Raw genomic sequence first — 18,834 nt, 5'->3', positions numbered from 1 at the left:
CGCCTGGCTGGCTGTCCGTAGAGCATGCGACTCAGTTCGGGGTTGTAAATTCAAGCCTCATGTTGGGTGGAGAGATTACTTAAAAATAGTATCTTAAAAAAAATGCATAGTGAGATCTCAAGGCAGATTTACTTAAACAGCCAAATAATGAAAACAATTATTCATCGCTGGGGAAGAATAAATTGTGTTATAGTCACACAATAGAATACTACGCAACAAAACCACTAACAACAGGGGTGCCTGGCTGGCTCAGTTGGGGGAACATATGGCACTTGATCTTGGGGTCGTGAGTTCGAGCCCCAAGTTGGGTGTAGAAATTACTTAAATAAATAAATAAACACAAAAAAAGAGACAGTATGAAAATTAAGATGGAAAAATGAGCAAACTGCGTTTCTTCTTTTTAAGTTTATTTGTTTTGAGAGAGAGAGAGGGAGAGCACATGCACGAGCCGGGGAGGGGCAGATAGAGAGGGAGAGAAAGTGAGAATCCCAAGCAGGCTGCTCACTACCAGTGCAGAGCCCGATGCGGGGCTTGAACTCACCAACTGTGAGATCGCAACCTGTGCTGAAGTTGGGCACTTAACTGACTGAGCCACCCAAGTGCTCCAAACTGCTTTTCTTTCAACCTTCCCTCTCTCATTAGGCGTGGAATGTGGAGACAGCAGGGGAATTAAAGAATGAGGAAGAATAAATAAACGTTGAAAAAAAAAATTAAAAAAAAAAAAAAAGGGGCGCCTGGGTGGCGCAGTCGGTTAAGCGTCCGACTTCAGCCAGGTCACGATCTCGCGGTCCGTGAGTTCGAGCCCCGCGTCAGGCTCTGGGCTGATGGCTCGGAGCCTGGAGCCTGTTTCCGATTCTGTGTCTCCCTCTCTCTCTGCCCCTCCCCCGTTCACGCTCTGTCTCTCTCTGTCCCAAAAAAAATAAATAAACGTTGAAAAAAAAATTAAAAAAAAAAAAAAAAGGAATGAGGAAGACTCTCCAAATAACTTGTAGGGTTTGGGGACTTCAGTTAAGTTTTAGAGTTTCTTGATTAGGGAGACCCTTCCGTTTTCCCCTTCTTTGTAGGATGTGCCCTGATTATTTTTGAGGGACACGGTTGCAAGGAGTGATCAGGTGAGCAGAGTTGACTGTCTGGCTTTCAGGTAGAGAATTAAAGTTGGGTCTCAAGTTTACTTTATCGCTTGTTCCACATGGTTCGTTCAACAGCATGGGGAAGGAGGGAGGGCTGAGGCATAAGTGCTGTCCAGGGATGGAAGGTGTGCTGGTGAGAGGACGTGCCTTTTGTTCTCTCTGCGGAAAACCACAAAAAGGATTCCAAAGGTTGGGAGCAGAGGGCTGAGATATACCAATATTTATTTCTAGTCACAGTCTCTTGGTGTAATTTATGTGCTCTTTTTTATAGAATCCTGGCAAAACAAATCCCTATCTCCTTAGCTGTTTTTCTTTTCTCCGGGCCTTTTAGAAACACTGTGAATCCATTTTTCCTGTTCTCCTTCCCCTGGACACCTCTCAGCCCTGGCAGATCATTTCTAACGGCAGAGGCTGTGACTGGTAATGAATGTGTGGAAGGATTGGGGCCTGGCTCTTGACCTTCATGTTCCGGCATTCCTATATTGTCTCTTGAATTTTTAACAGCTCAATTGCTGCCTCATTCGCCACCCAAAGTACTGCCAATTAGAATCTGGCTGCATTTATGAAATTATTTTAAATTTAAATTATTTAATTATTTTAAAATAACACTAGATAAAAATTAATGGAGACAATTATAGAAATGCTGAAGCTGAACTCTTCATTTAAATAATATATGTGGGGTGGGGGGAGGCTACTAAAAATTTAGGGCTAATCTCTGTGATAAGCATTTTATTTATTTATTTATTTATTTATTCCCATCCCCCCATCCACCTCCTCTGATAGGCGCTTTATATGCATTATGATGTTTACCCCATGAAACCTCTGTAAGCTTGTAAGCCAAAAATTAGTATTCCTGTTTTAAAAGTGAATTCTCGGGGCCCCTGAGTGGCTCAGTCGGCTAAGCATCCAACTTGGGCTCAGGTCATGATCTTGCAGTTTGTGGGTTTGAGCCCTGCATCGGGATTCCCTCTCTCTCCCTCTCTCTTTGCCCCTCTCTGTTCATGCCTTCTCTTTCTCTCTCTCTCTCTCTCAAAATAAATAAACTTAAAAAAAAAAAAGTAAACTCTCAGACTTGAAGGATCAGAAATACTAAGTGTGCCGGGGTAAAAGCCCAGGTCCATCTAACTTCAAAGTCATTTTATCTCACCACTGCTTAGGCAAGGTGCTTACTCAACATATGCAGAGCTTAAATATTCTTTCATCTTATGAAAAAAACAGATTTGGTAAATTAAATCTGCTAAAATAGACAGTAATCTCCTTGAGGGTAAAGGCTGGTTACCTATCTTTTTGTGTGGCTTAGAACGGTACCTCAATGTGTTAGGTGCATACTTCCAAATAGGTGCACAGGAGAAAAAAATTTTTTTTCTTAAAACAATTACACATACACTACATACTTTTACAAAGCATGTGTAAGTATCTACATTACATTAATAGATTCACATACCTGCAGAAAAAATCAAATTTACTCATCTAAATAAAATGTGAGGTCAATGAAAAGGATAGTTTAAATGCCAAATATAACATAACCAAACAAGTTAAAAACGTGGGTACTGGGGCCCCTGGGTGGCTCAGTTGGTTGAGCATCTATCTGTCCCTCGATTTCAGCTCAGGTCATGATCTCGTGGTTCGTGACTGTGAGCCTCGTATGGGGCTCTGTTCTAAGAGCACAGAGCCTACGTGGGATTCTCTCTCCCTCTCTCTCTTTCCCTCCCTGCTTGTGCTCTCTTTCTCAAAAATAAATAAATAAACATTAAAAAAAAAAAAAAAACCAAACTTGGGTACTGAACTACATTTCCAGATTTTTTTTTTAGTATTTATTTATTTTGAAAGAGAGTTAGAGAGCAAGCATGGGAGAGGCAGAGGGAGGAGGAGAGAGAGAATCCCAAGCAGGCTCTGTGCTGTCAGCGCAGAGCCCAATATGGGGCTCAATCCCACAAACCCGTGAGATCATGGCCTGAGCCAAAACCCGAGAGTCAGATGCTTAACCTATGGAGCCACCCAGGTGCCCCACATTTACAGATCTTTTAAGCTCTAAAGGCACACTGGCTAATATTTCTGTTATTCCAGGATTAGCAAGCAAGTATAAAACCTTTCACGGTATAACTGACCCTAAACGTGGAATCACTGAAAGGAAAGAACATACAAATACAAGCTCTCCCCCTAATACAAGATGGAACCTACTGGAGCAGACTGAAACCCAGCTGTTAATAGAATTACACTCCCATGATCAATTCTTTATACCAAAGCATCCGAAAGCTGACTGAATACTTTTTCTTTACAGGACTTCTCTCCCTCCATTTCATTTTAGTTTCTCTATGTGGAAAGAAAGCACACAGCAAGACTTTTAATTCTCAATTCCTTATTTTTTTCTGAAATGGTAGCCTGAAATTAGTGTATTGCCTTTTAAATTAAGTCATAATTTGTTTCTGAAAGAACTGTGCCATATCTTTGGTGTGCTGCATTATTTACTTTTTACGAGTAACTAAGTTTGCCGAATGTTTAAGTCTTGTTTTGTTTTTTGTTTTTTTTCTTTCATAGAATAAAAGGACTTCTTTCAATATGGAGGCTTATTTGGCTTCCAGGTAGAGTTACTCAGGTTTTCCAGTTTGTGGCTGTTGTGTTTCTGCTTCAGAATTCTCTAGGATGAGTTTCCCTGTGAGCCTAAACACACCCATAAGTAATCATTTAGTCTCTACTAACTCTCAACATGTCTGGTTAGGTCCGTTTCCGAGATTATAAGGAAAAAAAAAACACAGTTATTTTTTTCTTTCTAGATTTGTCTCCCTTATTTTGTTCGTGTTACTTATTACAGTTAATGGACATTCCTGAAATTTTAATTATATATACCTATGCACTATAAATGTTTTCTTCATTATTCCAAAATGTTTACTGTTTATTTTTGTGGCTCTCTGTATATTTTTGAGAGCCATTGTCTGCCAAAAGGAATGTCTACATTGGCTCATTTTTTTTTTTTTAGCCAAATACCTCTTTTCAATCATTTTGGGTTATTTTTGACAGCAATCTCTAATGCATTCCTGCATAAAATCCCTTGCCCACATTATGTCCTTAAAGTAATGTCTTTGCAAGTAAATCTCCCTCCTATACCTGCTTCTCCATTTTTAATGCTTTCCGTAATGTCAGCATTCTTTTGATTTTAATTCACGTTTTTTATTCCTTTGTATGAATTTATACATTTCTTCCTTTTGACTGGTATCTGCTTTATTCTATTTTAAAGTCTTTAGTTTTTACTTTTAGTCCCCATTAAGTTCCCTGGTGATGTCAATTCATGAATACACCAAAGGTTTATGGCATGGCACACTCCCAGAATGTGAAGCTTCCTGGTTGGGGAGGGGGAGGGGGGGTGAGGGGAGCATATCTGTCACTCATGTACTGATCCCAGTACTACTGAAGAGACTGTTACCCAAAAATGAAATATTAAAGTAAATGTCTGTCTAGCCAATAGCATATACTTTGCTAAGTTACTATACCATTTTTTTTAAATGGTAAATAAATGAAACTTACCCCTTAAAGAAGATTTCAGTAGATGATTTGGGATCCTTCCCTCTTTATTTCAGCTCAATCCAATTCAGATAAATTCTAGAAGCCTGTCAGGTCCGTCCAGAGGCTGTGGAGACCACAAATGCAAAAATAAAACAAGTCCCTCCTCCTAAATTTACATTCACTTAGATCAGTTGGAGTGCTAGGGTTTTCAAACCCCAAGCTTTATATAAGGTCTTTCCCTTGATGAGTGTGCAGTAACTGTTTTCCCCAGCCAGTGAGGATCTTAGGTTTCCCCCTTTTAAAGCTTTAGGTTGTACTTCAACTATTCTTTTTATGTTGCATAACCCTCAGGGGTTTATATCCGACTGCCATACTTAATGTATTTTAATTCTGCCTTGTGATGATCTATATATGCTTCCATGAGCTCATCTTTCCCTTAGGACTTACACAGGTAGCAGAGATTCAACTGGCATTCTTTACTACTTCCTGGCAACTGCAGCTCTGACTTCATGGATACCTTTATTTTTGCTCTTGCCATCCAAAAGTGTCAGAGAGAGTGTGATTACTTGATTAAATAAATAAAACAAGGTCTTTTGGACAGATCCTATCATAACACCACGACTGTGGTAAACTGGCAACATACACATCCTGTCTTTTCCCCTTCTAATGTTTTCATTCCCATGAGTTATCCCTTTAAAATCTGGAAAGGTTTGTATTTTTTCACAGCTTACGTTCTGCCTCATCCTACCAAAGTATATGCCTCTATCTTACTGTCCCTAGATGGAACAATACAGTTTACATTTGAAGAGAAAGAAAAGTATTCGCCCTTCCATTTCTTTCTTCTCTGGGCATGGGAAGGGTGATGAAAGAGAAAGTGGGGGAGAAGTAATGGCCAGACAGAAACCAGCGAGGCTAGATCCAACTGTATGTGTCACCTTCGAGGAGGTCATGGTCTGGAGTGATTTTTTTTTCTTTTTTGGAGTAATTCTTTTTTTTTTTTTCAATTTTTTAAAATGTTTTATTTATTTTTGAGAGAGAGACAGAGCACAAGTGGGGGAATGAGAGAGAGAGAAAGAGACATAAAATCTGAAGCAGGATCCAAGCTGTCAGCACAGAGCCTGTCGCGGGGCTTGAACACGGGAACCGTAAGATCATGGCCTGAGCCAAAGTCAAACACTCAACCGACTTGAGCCACCAAGCGACCCTGGAGTAATTCTTAATTGAAATCATATCATACATCTACCCCTCTCTTATCACCAACTTCTCAAATATTTCCATTCTCCTTCCCCTAGCTGCAAATCTCATTTAATAATTGCCCTACTCTATAATATCACTATTTCTGTATTGTCTCATTTCCCCATTAGGATTCTGCTTCTTTTTGTACTCTCTGCCTGTAGCACCTAGACTGGTCCTAGGCTTTTGAAGAATGTTTGCTGGATTGAAATAAATTGCTTGGAGTTACTCAGGCTCCCCTTTTCTAGCATGTAGTAAAAATTTATCTCAATTGACACCTTTATCTTTACTGCATGCTATTAAGGTATAGTGGTGACAAAAAAAAAAAAAAAAAGAAAGAAAAAAAACATAAAGAAAAGTAACATGGTGGACTTTTAATTGCAGCATAAAACATTTTAATGCTTTTTTTCTTTCCTGAAAGAGCTCATGATGAACGATTCTTAATGTTTGCTGGTATAAGCCTCAAGATGCAGGCAGAAATGTTTTTGTGATTTTAAATACTTTCTGCCTAGCATGGATAATAATCAAGGGTAATTAATATATGTTAATATATTTTGTGCGACTTTCACAAGTTCACAAAATAAAATGCATCTTAAACTTGAGCTTATCTTCAGCCATATCCGTGCCGTGTACAGGATCAGAAAATATTTGCTCAATCACTGGATTATATGTCTCTGTGTTACCCCACATTTAGATCTGGAAAAGCCACAGATGGACTTGCCTCAATTTTTTTCATCCACAAAACTGGGCTGGGTCAGGGGAGGGAGAGAAAGAGGGGGGGAGCTAGTAACTGCTGTGGTCCTCGTATCCTACTCTGTTCTTGCATATGCAAGGTGTGATCTACCAAAGTAGCAGCAGCTGAGGCCAAGAAATGAAACCACATGCGTGTCCTGTTGGTAGGAGGCTGGAGTGTCAGATCAGTTTCTAAAGGGATATGAGGATTTTTAAAAGACCAAAATAACCCATTTATCGGTGTCTGGTTATAAATAATTACAATTAGATTTTTAACCTCTTGGAGTCAACTTAGGCATCTTTATTTCTTTCCTTTCACCAAGGCCTTGAACACGTGTGTTTAAATGAAGAATTCTGAGTCATAATGTAATTTGCATGTATTGAAATGCCATATATTACCTTAAATAGTTACCATAGTGTTCTACTCAGTGAGTAAATATGTAGCATAGCTATAAAATTGGTCATAATTTTTTTTTATCATTTGGGATGAGAAAATTTAATAAACTTTTTTTTTTAAACATCTCTTGATACTAGGTCCAAGGGGCAGTTGCCTATGATTTTTTCTGTGAGTTGCAGATATTCCCTAACTGCCAGGGCTCTGGGACACCAATAATAGAAGTCTCTGAACTGAACAAGGTTCAAAAGCTTGCTATTTTAGGACATCATTAAAACTTTGGGGGAAAGAATCCCACCAGAGACTGAATGTTGCTTGCTGCTGAACCAAATGACCTGTCTTCACTTTGCCTTGCTGAGAATGGGAAACAGTCTGTATCTAGCTAGGGATGTGGAAACCATGAGGTAGACAGCTCTCTGCCCACAGTGTGGACAGTAAGCACCAAGGAAGCAAAATGAGATAATGGAATATGAAGACTGTAATTTACTAGGTTAGGACACAGGCAGGATTGGAAATCCTCCACTGTCTAGGAAGACCAAATGTAGATTGGGCCATGAGACCAAGGCCAGGGGAGTTTGTGATAGGGGCTCGCACTTTGCACCTTCTCCTGCCTCGCTGTGTTCAAGATAAAGGCATGTTTAATAATGTTTACGAGTGGGAAGGAAGGGGCATCTGGCCGGCTCAGTCAGAGCCTTGATCGCAGAGTCATGAGTTCAAGCCTCACGTTGTCATTGGATGTGGAGCCTACCTAAAATAAATACATTTTTAAAAAGTACAAGTGGGAAAAAATAACGTTGAAGAGTTGGATAGTCGGGGTCAGATAGATGAGTTCAACTCCTGACGTTGTCATTTATTATGTTAGCTATAGAACTACCTACCATTATCCCCAATGTAGATCTCAGTTTCCTTACATTTGAAATGGAATAATAATTACACAGACTTCGTAGAGTGATTGTTGTACAGGTCAGATGACATAATGTGTGTAAACAAAACCCTTAGTACAGTGCCTGGCCTTCTCCAGTGAATGATAGCTAAAAACAAACAATGAAACATCAACTGCCCAGCCTCTCTTATCTGTAAAAAGAGGAGAGTCAAGGAAAGTCCCTGCAGTAAGGGAAATCAAATCAATGGTATCTCCTGATCAAGGGCTGCTGTCCACCCTGTCTTGTTATTTTATTTATTCTTTAATGTTTATTTACTTATTTTGAGAGAGTGTGCATGGGGAGGGGGAGGGGCAGAGAGAGAGGAGAGAGAGAATCTCAACCAGGATCCACACCTAACATGGGGCTCGATCTCACAAACCATGAGACCACCACCTGAGCCAAAATCAAGAATAGGACGCTTAACGGACTGAGCTACCCAGGCGCCCCCTGTCTCCCTGTTATTTGAGATCACCTTCATATCTCTCATCCTTGTCACTGTTGGAGGTTACTAAAGACATTTCTTCATTCAAGTGTTTATTAAGTGCCAACTCTGTGTCAAGTAGTAGCTATGTGATAGGGGTGTATTGGCCAACACCTCGAAAAGATAGCTGAAAAGATAGGTAATGAACAAAATAAACACACAAATACAATGATTATCACTTGTTGGAAGAAAAACATGGCACTCCACTCTCAATGGGTTGACAAGGAAAGCCCTCTGTGAGGAAGGGAGACAAAAGATAAGAAACAGCAGAATGGTTTCAGTCCACACCTTATGGCCTTTCTCTGCAGCAACTTGTGACAATTGCCAGCCTTATTTGTCTTTTAACTCCCCTGTCGTTCTAGCTGTCACAACCCAGAGGGGATTTCAAAAGACATTCAGGACAGACTACTTCCTGCCAGGTGATCCTAGGGTCATGGTCACAGATGTAGTGGCCGGGCGGCCACGTAAATACTTGTGCAGGTTGTACCTACATAAAAACGCTGGGCAAGCGGAGTGTCCTGGCACAGGGCTACATTTACCTACCTCCGAGGAAGGGGTGCCTTTTCTACTCAACACAACCAGAAGTAGCTAGTGGCCCTATGCAGCCTCAGAATAAAAGCACACTTAGAAGTCAGTGAAAGGTTATTTCAAAAGCAGACTGGCACTAGGGACTCAAGGTGCCATCCAGGAATAACCCAGCTTAATCCCTAAGTATAGGTGACACAGAGGACTCATACCGCTGTAGAGCTGCACCGTGATTTATTACCACTTTTCAGGGGAAGCAGTAGGGCTTTCCAGCTGAGTGAAGCTTTGGGGGCCCTAGAGACGGGAACAGCAGCTCAGGCCCCCACTGCCTAAGTCCTCACACAAGCCACTTCTCCCAGTAACTGCTCCCACGGGGCAGTGCTGGTCCCCAAAGTCATGACTAATGGCCACCTTCTCAGGCTCTCAAAACTAAGCAGTTCTTGTTGGATTCAGAATGATTCTCCTTCCTACCAGAGCAGAATCATTCTTCCTGATTTTCTGAAAATAAGCCACAAAGAATCCCTTTGTGGGAGTAATGTAAGAAAAAAATAGTCAAAGGGAAAATGTAGGAAACCATGAGCTAAAGACAAGAATATGTCAAGTTAATGTTTGCATACTCAAAGCTGTACCTAATTAAAATATTTCAGAGGGTAGAGGGAAGTTTTTATAGCGAATTGTGTTAAATTGGTTTCAATAGGTTTAACCCCCCAAAAATCCACATATAATATTCTTTTGGCTAGCTTTCTTACATATTAAAACTTAAAATTATGCAGAGAAATTCTCAGGCTAAGACATGTTTTGGCCTAATTAGCAACACTTGAGACTAGCAAGCAGAACTCTGATTTTAAAGATAGCACTTATACTTGAGGCAAGAACTAACAAAACTGGCCAGACTTGATTTCTATCAAGGTTTCCTTGGAGGCAGTTAAAGAAAAAGAAGAAAAAGAACTGAAATGACAGGAGTAGAGATGGGCGTTAATAGTGCACAAATTTTATGTGGACTTAGATGCATTAATTTAGGAAAATATAATGCTCTCATCACTTTTGGAGACTGTACAAATCAGAACTCTCGTTAATAGGTTTCACAGTCACAAAACAGTTACAATCCTAATCCAGACATCCTGGTTTTCTGGCATGCAGTTTATCTATAGCAATTTCACAGGGTGTTCTAAAAGTCACAAACTAATGTTGATTTGCCTGAATTTTGAAAAGAAATAAACATGAAATATAACTTTTGGGGGGGGGTGGTGGTATGGTGAGGCTATTCTAAAAAGACTGATAATCTTGATTGCAAGTACTGCCATTTTTATTCCTGGGCCACAAACATCGCTGACATCTCTTTTAAAAGATTCATACAAAGAGGCACCTGGGAGGATCAATTAGTTGAGTGTCTGACTCTTGTTTTCAGCTCAGATCATGACCTCCCAAGTTGGGCTCTGTGCTGAGCATTGAGCCTGCTTAAGATTCTCTCTCCCCCTCTACCCTTCTTCCTAACTTGTGTGCTCTCTCTCTCTCTCTCTCTCAAATAAATAATGAAAAAATAAATAAGTGAAAGATTCATGCAAAGAAACAAAACTTTTGTGAAGACAAAGTACATTAAAAAATTGTAATTATTGGGCGCCTGGGTGGCGCAGTCGGTTAAGCGTCCGACTTCAGCCAGGTCATGATCTCACGGTCCGGGAGTTCGAGCCCCGCGTCAGGCTCTGGGCTGATGGCTCAGAGCCTGGAGCCTGTTTCCGATTCTGTGTCTCCCTCTCTCTCTGCCCCTCCTGCGTTCATGCTCTGTCTCTCTCTGTCCCAAAAATAAATAAATGTTGAAAAAAAAAATTAAAAAAAAATTGTAATTATTGGGGCACATGGGTGACTCAGTTGGTTGAGCATCCAACTCTTGATTTCAGCTCAGGTCATGATCCCAGGGTTGTGGGACCCAGCCCCACTGATGATTCTCTCTCTTTTCCTCTAAAGGGACCCAGCCCCTTTCCCCTGCTCATTCTCTCTCTCTTTCTCTAAAAAAATAATAATCAATAAATAAAAATTGTAATCATTAAAGAATGTACTTACATTAGAAAAATTTCAGTGCCATGATCTCCCTCACCTCTGGCCCCCTCCCTTACCCATCCTCAGCTGTCCACCATGAAATCAAATGTGTGCTGAACTCTCCTTACATGTATTTAAGTTCTTTTCTGCTGGGTATTTTCTTCCAGAACATTAATGAAAGGCAGTTTGCATGTACAAAGAAATGATCAGCAATCTCTTGAAGTTTAAGTAACCAGGAAAACTGTACACAGCAAACCTTGCAGTGACAGATCTAGAATTGACGCAAAAGGGAGGCCGTGCAATCTGAATGGACTTTCAACTTACTGCTCAGATGTGACTGTCTGGTTGCTAGAGAAATAGATACACTGATTAGATTTGAGATTATTCTTCAGTCAGGCCACTGTTTAGAATTCCAAGGGGGGGGGGGGATAAAAATAATAATCATAGTCATGCTATAGATCATGTATTCATTCATTCATTCATTCATTCATACAAGTATTTATAGAGAACTGACAGTTCAAGTACTTGGGATACAGTAATAAACAGAAACTGTCAGTCCATCAGCCAATTTGACTTAATTAACATATACAGAGCACTCCATCCAGAAATAGCAGAATCCACATTTTTTTTCCACTATGCATAGAACATTCAAGATACATCAGATTAGGTTTAAAATAAATCTCAATAAATTTAATGATATTGAAAATTAAAAAAACTGTATGACCAAAATCAGTCATCTTCTAGATACTTTGAAAATTCTCAAATAGTTGGATTAAGCAACATGCTTCCAAATAACCCAGGGTAAAAAAAAAAGGAAAATATTTTGAAGTCAATAAAAATTAAAACACAACAGGGCAGCTGGGTGGCTCAGTCGGTTAAGTATCCGACTCTTGATTTCCACTCAGGTCAGGATCTCATGGTTCATGGGATCAACCCCCAAGTTGGTCTCTGTGACGATAGCTGGGGACCTGCTTGGGATTCTCTCTCTCCCTCTCTCTGCCCCTCCCCTGTTCATGCTCTCTCTCTCAAAAAAATAAATAAATACATAAATAAACATTTTTTTAAAAAACACATAACACAGCAAAATGTATGTAATACAACTAAAGTAGAGTTTGATGAGAAATTTATGATACTAAATGCTTATATTAGAAGAGAAGAAAGATCTAAAATGAAAGAGGGGTTGCTCAATCAGTAAGGAATGTGACTTTTGATCTTGGAGTTGTGAGAGCCCCACATCAGGTGTGAAGATGACTCTAAAAAAATAAATAAAATGAATGATGTAAGAGTTTCATATTAAGCAACCATATTAAGAATTAAGGATCGGGGCGCCTGGGTGGCTCAGTCGGTTAAGTGTCCGACTTCAGCTCAGGTCACGATCTCGTGGTCTGTGAGTTCGAGCCCCGCGTCAGGCTCTGGGCTGATGGCTCAGAGCCTGGAGCCTGCTTCCGATTCTGTGTCTCCCTCTCTCTCTGTCCCTCCCCCATTCATGCTCTGTCTCTCTCTGTCTCAAAAATAAATAAATGTTAAAAAAATTTTTTTTTAAGAATTAAGGATCAAAAAAAAAGGGTCAATGCCTACATTCTCAATAAGAAAGAAAGAAAAGAAAACAGAATTAAGAATAAGATCATAAAAGTGTTCAGATAAAAGAAAAAAGAACAAATCAAACCAAAGTAAAACAGGAAAAGGAAAAAAGATAAAGAGTAGAAGTGAGTGAATCAGAAAATGGACAATCAGAAAAAGAAAAATGAATGAAACCAAAAATCTTTTTAGATGAAGTAAACAACATTACTCATTAGGTTAATATAAATTAAAATCACATAAATTACCACTATATGATGACTAAAACTGAAAATAGTGATAATTTGGTATCAAGTTTTGGTGATTATGTGAAACAACTGAGCCCCTTATACGCTGCTAGTGGGAATGCAACATGGTAGAGTCACTTTGGAAAACTGTTTACAGTTCCTTAAAAAAATTAAACATACATTTGCCACATGATCCAGCACTCCCCCTCTTTGGTATCTACCGAAAGAAAACAAAAACATATTCACACAAAGACTTGTGCATAGACGATGTTCACAGAAGCTTGTTTGTAATGGGCAAAAAAATGAAAACAACCCAAATGTCCATCAACTGATCCACTGATAGAGGGTAGGCTCGTACCATGGAAAAGTATTTCACAACAAAAGAATAAACTACGGACATGTGTAATAATGAAAAAGAACAAGTCACTGGCCATGGAAAATCTCAAAAGCATTTTGCTGAGTGAAAGAAGCCAAAGACAAAAGAATACACACAAAATGATCCATTTATATGAAATTCTAAAAAGTCAGACTCTAGTGACAGAAAGGTGAGTGGGCCTTTCAGGGACTAAGGGAGAGGGGAGCAGAGGATTAACAGCAGAGGGGCAGGAAGGAAGTCCTTGGGGGGTGATGGAAGTATTCTGTATGTTGATTTTGGTAGTGGTTACGGACCATTATACATTTGTTAAAACCCTTCCAAATGTACACTTAAAATTATTAAGTTTTATTGTATGTAGATTATGCTTCAATACAGCTGAAAAAAAATAGAAGCTATATAAATGACATGAAAAATCCAGTGTAATCAAAGGTAGATTTTTTTTTTTTTAATTTTTTTTTTTTTTTCAACGTTTATTTATTTTTGGGACAGAGAGAGACAGAGCATGAACGGGGGAGGGGCAGAGAGAGAGGGAAACACAGAATCGGAAACAGGCTCCAGGCTCCGAGCCATCAGCCCAGAGCCTGACGCGGGGCTCGAACTCACGGACCGCGAGATCGTGACCTGGCTGAAGTCGGACGCTTAACCGACTGCGCCACCCAGGCGCCCCTAAAGGTAGATTTTTAAAAAACATGTTGCTAAGTCAGTTTCCGACATGCTAAGGAAATCCATCAACTCCTATCACTTCTTTTGAAAAAGAATGTGTGAAAGCACCAGCATTTTCACATTTAAAATTGAAGTTACGAGGGGCGCCTGGGTGGCTCAGTCAGTTAAGCGGCCGACTTCGGCTCAGGTCACGATCTCACGGTCCGTGAGTTCGAGCCCTGCGTCGGGCTCTGTGCTGACCACTCAGAGCCTGGAGCCTGTTTCAGAGTCTGTGTCTCCTTCTCTCTCTGACCCTCCCCTATTCATGCTCTGTCTCTGTCTCAAAAATAAATAAACGTTAAAAAAAAAAATTAAAAAAATAAAATAAAATTGAAGTTACGTAATTACTAAAGAAAATAAGACGGGAAAAGCAAACAAAAAAATCAAAAGTGAAAATGAAAAAATGATTTCGGTATGAAGCATTTAATTTTCTTTTAGGGTTTATTTATTTTTGAGAAAGATAGCGTAAGCAGGAGAGAGGCAGAGAGAGAGGGACAGAGGATCCAAAGCAGGCTCTGTGCTGACAGCACAGAGAATGATGTGGGGCTTGAACTCACCAACCGTGAGATCATGACCTGAGCAGAAGTTGGATGCTCAACAGACTGAGGCACCCAGGTGCCCCTCGGTATAAAGCATTTAAGACATTAAGAAAAAGCAAGCCAAGAGAAAGAGTATTGTTCAAAAGTCATGATGGAAGAACTGTTTATAGCAAGAAAGGAAAAGCTTTATCTTTTTATCAGGAGGCAGAATAAAGAGAAAAGTCCAACCAGATGGACAGGGCTCTGCGGACAGCCTTAGCATTGAGTTTGTGGCTGCCGAATAGCATAGGCCACCTCCAGAATGTATATGCATGCATTATCTAGGGATCTGGTGTTAATTAAATCTCAGTTTTTGCCATCAGCCTTGTATTCAGAGTAGACTTCTTGTTTCTGGAGAACACACAGCCAGCCACCAAATTGATATTCAAGGGACCATTTTTTTTTCCTACCTCAGTACTAGAACTGTGTTCCTTGGCGTTCCCCTTTGCAGTTAAACCTACAAGCTCTGGGGAATGAAGATTCCCTGGAGATTCATAGCAATTATCCTAACTTGCCTAGCACCACATTACTGCTGACATGCCCCAGCTGACCTACCTCTGCTACTCACGTCTGATGAAGCCACAAGCTGTCCTAAGAGAGAAGATATCTAAAAGACAGTGTGCTGTTGACTTAGGAAATTTCATTTTCTCCTTAAGTGTAGGTATTCTTTTAACCTAGATCCATTGTACCAGAACTTTCCCCTCTATTTCTTAAACTGGTTAAAAGGAGGTACTGTGTATCAAATGATATTTCCTCAAACAGAATTTTGATGGATGCTTATTCCTGAAATACCTGCTGTCCTGAATACTTGAGGGCAAGACTCTGAGAAGGTCTGACCTTGGAAGAGAGCCATTCGTGGCCAGTGAAAAACAAGCACGTTCTTGAAAATACTGCCAAGCATGCACAGAAATAAGTAATTCTAGTGCAACAAAATACCAGCTGTTCCTGAGGTTTCTGAGAACCCTTGGCAGCTTGACGTACAGAGGGGAGATGATCCCTTACCTGTACCTGAGTCCAAAGGGACTGAACAGAACAGCTCACTGAACTGATGGGCAACAGGTTAGAAAAGGGTGAGGTGTGCCAGAAGTGGAGTCAAATGTGAGGCTGTGAGAGACCGTTAACATTCAATTTCCAGGAGCCTCTTCTGCCAGAAGTACCATGAGTCAGATCCACTGTTACCCAGATTGCTGCCCAGAGAATGTTCTCCAGAAGCTGAAGCGCCGACACACCCAATATTTTGGCTCTGTCGCCGAAGATGTGTTCTCAGGCCATAGCTCTTGTTCAACTGAGGTGTTGTGACTAGTTGTGGGAGATGTGTCTCAACCAACTTGCTGTTCACAAGTCCTAATTGGCATAAATGTCCTGAAGTTTACTTAAAATATTCACAAGAGTGGATTCATAGCTGTCTTGGATTTACTGGCATTCCATTCCACAAGCCGGAGTGTGATTGCATTGTAGTCAGTGGATCCTGGAATTATGTACAACCTTGGGCACAACCCATGTACATCAGCAGAAAGATGGAGAAGGACTCCGATAAGGGAATGGTACAGTTGTTAATCCAGTTTTTCTCTTTTTTAAAAAAGATTTGCTAGGACCCAAGAAAAAGTACTACAGTCTCAGACTTAAATAGGGAGACAAGAAACTTGGCTAAATTAAAAGCATAACTAGACTTTTAATTAAAAAAACAACAACAATAACACCTTTCCTCTTTTTAAAGCAAGCCCAGAACACTATTCTTTTTTTTTTTTTTAAGTTTATTTATTTATTTTGAGAGAGAGTAAGAGAGAATGTACACGGGAGGGCAGAGAGAGGGAGAGACAGAGAATGCTGAGCTGAAATCAAGTCAGATGCTTAACGGATTGAGCTACCCAGGCACCCCCAGAAAACTATTCTTATGGCTTCTTCAATTAATTCAAGATGAATGAAGTTTCAAAGACACATATCTAAATGCTTCCTTCCTTTTGCCATTTTCCCCAGCGCGTTGAACCACACACAATTTGACAAATAAGGTCAGAATTTGAACTAGCACACACTGATCATTAATTTCTCTGAAAGAAAACTGCTGATCAGGTGGGGGTGTCCAGTTTCCAGGGGGTTGAAACTAGGACATTTTGATTTCTGTTATGTAAAAGGAAACCTAACAGCAAATATCATTGAAAAGTTTTCCATTTTCTTTGGAAGAGATTACTTGGAAGTATTACCATATCCCTTGTTTTTCTTTGTGTATCTTATCTTTTTGTTAGTCTTACCATCGAGTTATCTGGCCTCCCCATTTTTAGGCACCTACTGCAGAACAATGAACTCTCATTAGAACACTGTCATTAGTGGAGTATTAATATAATTTGATTGAGGTTTTAAATTTAGATAACCCAGGCTGCAATAATAGTGAGGATCATGACTTAGAGTAGAGACTGGCTACAATTTTCCATAAAGGGCCAAGAAGTTACTATTTTAGGTCATATGGTCTCTGTGGCACCTAGTTGACTCTATTTTTACAGCATGAAAGTAGCCCCAGACAATGCATAAGCAAATGTGTGGCTGTGTTCCAATAAAACTTCCTTTGCGGCTGAAATTGCATTTCATATAATTTTCATGCCATGGATATTCTTCTTTTGATTTTCTTGCAACCATTGAGAAATGTAAAAATCATTCTTTGCTTGCAGGTGCTAGAAAAAACAGGTGGTGGATATTGGCATGCAGAGAGTAGATTGTTGACCTCTGACTTAGAATCACACTAGCCCACATAACACCTTATAATTGATGTAAAAAAGACAAGTCACCATGCCCCAAAACAGGTGTGAATAATTAAATAGTAATTTGGGGTAACTTGCACATTGCACTGTTTGGATTCATCCTCAGAAATCCCTAAGAGACTGTTGGAATCACGGCTTCTCAGTTTTCCAAAAAGTACTAATACTGAAAATCATGCAGGATCGAGAGGAGTTTGGCATAGGTAACACAAAGCTGTCCTGCAGCAAACGGGATAGGTCTTTCTCATTCTATTTTGTCTGAAATGTTGTTTTGAATTTGGCAGTCTACTCTATAACCTCTTTTCCCCAAAATTTTCTCATAAAGCTAAAGCTTCGGGAAGGAGTGCCTGTTGGTACAGAGCCCTGTTCCTCAAGGATATGGTACTGCCATCTGAGAAGCCAGAGAGATAGGCTTAGGGACTACCACAGTCAAACGAAAAATTAGATAAAAATTTAGTTGCAGAATTCCATATAGTTAAGCTTCTACCAGAAGTAATTGTTCTGAAAGTAACTGCTACAATGAAACCTTATGTCATTTATGCTTTTCTGTAAGAAGGGGAAACCCTGTATAAGGTTATTAATACAGAAAAGGAATGGTTTCAGAATGAAAATATAGGAAAACAGCAGATCAAATCCATCGAAATAGAGTCTTTCGTATTTAATACCAAGATAACAGAGAAGCTAATAGCAGAGAGCAATTTCTCTTAAAGCTTCAATTCTTAGACCAATGTGCGTATTTAAATAACCAAATGGCTCCAGTTGTTTTTTACTTCAGATTCCTTCTTTTAGTTGTACTGTCTAGTATGAGTCTTTGTTTCTCTGGCTCTCCTCTCACCCAGCCCCCTTGATTTAGCAAGATTTACCAATTGACATATTTCTGTTGTTTTCTCCCTAAACACCTACTCTCTCAAAGGTCCAAACCCAAATCTTAAATCAGTGCTATCCACTTCCAAAAGATTCTTCTGTAACTCTTAATGCAAGCACGTGATATCCTCTTTTAAGAATGTAAACCAAAATTATACCCTGAAGCTACAATAGTCTGTACCCTGGTGAGTTACCATGACAACCCTCAGATTAGCTTCAGGAAAACAGTAGTTTCCTCCTCTTTCCATCACTGAGTTACACAGTCCCATTTTGCCCTTTGGGTCCTATCAGGGGGGAGATCAGTGCGAATTCTTCTGCTTGAATTTGCTTCTTTGAAAAGATGAGATTGGAAAAAGAGGCTACCCTCTCCTTGAAATGTTTGCAGTCAAGGCAAGAAACCTTGCCAAAATTCTGGACTCAGATTTTGCTTTGCAACCTAATTTTTTTTTTTTTTTTGTACCTTTTCTTTTTAACATCATGGGTATGGTAACAAATCTAAAGTCCTGTTTTACAATAGTGGGTGCCCCACCTTCACAGCTTTACTAATGCAGCCAATGACTCACTTTGGGAGGTTGCTGTCTTATCTTGAAAAGAGTTTGGAATCTAGGTACAGTGGCTCCGTGCTTTTGTTTTAGTTGTAAACACACTAGATTTCCAGTCAAAAGGAAAACAATGCCCTCTTCCCTCCCCCTCTCCCCCATGGTCCAGATCTTCAGTTAGAAATGTCATCTAGAAATGTTCTTCTAGACTTGTCTGGTAACTAAGCTGTTGGGGCATTGGGCCAAAAAGATGTTAAGCCAGAA

At 39.9% G+C, this 18,834-nt stretch overlaps 1 long non-coding RNA gene across 1 annotated transcript in view; it reads right to left on the bottom strand.

The window, feature by feature from the left end:
• Window positions 1–897: 897 nt before the first annotated feature.
• Window positions 898–18,834, bottom strand: part of LOC115522319 — a 34,938-nt gene continuing 17,001 nt past the window's right edge. Inside the window, exons 2-3 of the long non-coding RNA XR_003971342.1 lie at window positions 4,653–4,755; window positions 898–1,289 (exon numbers count right to left, since the gene is read on the bottom strand). This is a non-coding gene — a long non-coding RNA (uncharacterized LOC115522319). The remainder of the gene's footprint in view (window positions 1,290–4,652; window positions 4,756–18,834) is intronic.

Source organism: Lynx canadensis, chromosome C1 (genome assembly GCF_007474595.2).
Source record: "Lynx canadensis isolate LIC74 chromosome C1, mLynCan4.pri.v2, whole genome shotgun sequence".
In the NCBI taxonomy this organism is placed as follows: Eukaryota; Metazoa; Chordata; class Mammalia; order Carnivora; family Felidae; genus Lynx; species Lynx canadensis.
This window is presented reverse-complemented; position numbering and strand designations above follow the sequence as displayed.